Raw genomic sequence first — 534 nt, forward strand, 5'->3', positions numbered from 1 at the left:
TGCGTGGTAACATTCTCTCCAGCCAAACTCTCCAGCCAAATACTGGGGTTGATTTGACAAGCCAGAGCTGCTGCTGATTCGGACATTCTGACACACATGCACAAAATCACAGACAAAAGCTCTCCACCACCAGGGTGGGTACAGCATTACCACTTCTACTACAGAGTGAGTGCCTCGGGGCCAGATACAGGTGTCCAAAAACCAACAGGCTGCATGTTAACTTGGAGGGAGGGAGGGGGAACACTGCTTTGAGGTCAGGAACAGGTTTCCCGAAAATGCTGTGATAATGAATGAGGGGACGCCATTAGCATTTTGTATCCCTGTGTCCTGGCTGCAGCCAGTTACACTGAGAGGTTGATGGGTGGAAAGGTCCTTAGCACCAAACAGCAGCTAGTAAAGAGGGAGAGAGAAATTGGCAATGACAGAGGTAAGCTGGAAGATTGGAGACCAGAGGCAACATCTGGAGCAGGGAGATATAGGAGACCAGAGTCTAGACTGGAGACACTGGCTGGAATTATACCGCCTCGCTTGCCC

Source organism: Mustelus asterias, chromosome X (genome assembly GCF_964213995.1).
Source record: "Mustelus asterias chromosome X, sMusAst1.hap1.1, whole genome shotgun sequence".
Taxonomy (NCBI): Eukaryota; Metazoa; Chordata; class Chondrichthyes; order Carcharhiniformes; family Triakidae; genus Mustelus; species Mustelus asterias.